Below are 1,052 nucleotides of genomic sequence, written 5' to 3'. Positions count from 1 at the left end.
TTCTATTTGTAGTTTTTTAAGGAACCTCCATACTGTTCTCCTTAGTTGCTGTATCAATTTACATTCCCACCAGCAGTGCAAGAGGGTTCCCTTTTCTCCACACCCTCTCCAGCATTTATTGTTTCTAGAGTTTTTGATGATGGCCATTCTGACTCATGTGAGATGATATCTCATTATAGTTTTTGATTTGCATTTCTCTAATGATTAATGATGTTGAGCATTCTTTCATGTGTTTGTTGGCAATCTGTATATCTTCTTTGGAGAAATGTCTATTTAGTTCTTCTGCCCCTTTTTGGATTCGGTTGTTTGTTTTTTTGTTATTGAGCTGCATGAGTTGCTTATAAATTTTGGAGATTAATCCTTTGTCAGTTGCTTCATTTGCAAATATCTTTTCCGACCACAACGCTCTGAGACTAGATATCAATTACAGGAAAAGATCTGTAAAAAATACAAACACAGGGAGGCTAAACAATACACTACTTAATAATGAAGTGATCACTGAAGAAATCAAAGAGGAAATCAAAAAATACTTAGAAACAAATGACAATGGAGACACGATGACCCAAAACCTATGGGATGCAGCAAAAGCAGTCCTAAGAGGGAAGTTTATAGCAATACAATCCTACCTTAAGAAATAGGAAACATCTTGAATAAACAACTTAACCTTGCACCTAAAGCAATTAGAGAAAAAAGAACAAAAAACCTCCAAATTTAGCAGAAGGGAAGAAATCATAAAGATCAGATCAGAAATAAATGAAAAAGAAATGAAGGAAATGATAACAAAGATCAATAAAACTAAAAGCTGGTTCTTTGAGAAGATAAACAAAATTTATAAACCATTAGCCAGACTCATCAAGAAAAAAAGGGAGAAGACTCAAATCAGTAGAATTAGAAATGAAAAAGGAGAAGTAACAACGGACACTGTAGAAATACAAAAGATTATTAGAGATTACTACAAGCAACTGTATGCCAATAAAATGGACAATCTGGAAGAAATGGACAAATTCTTAGAAATGCACAACCTGCCGAGACTGAACCAGGAAGAAATAGAA

Source organism: Physeter macrocephalus, chromosome 6, assembly GCF_002837175.3.
Source record: "Physeter macrocephalus isolate SW-GA chromosome 6, ASM283717v5, whole genome shotgun sequence".
Taxonomy (NCBI): domain Eukaryota; kingdom Metazoa; phylum Chordata; class Mammalia; order Artiodactyla; family Physeteridae; genus Physeter; species Physeter macrocephalus.
This window is presented reverse-complemented; position numbering follows the sequence as displayed.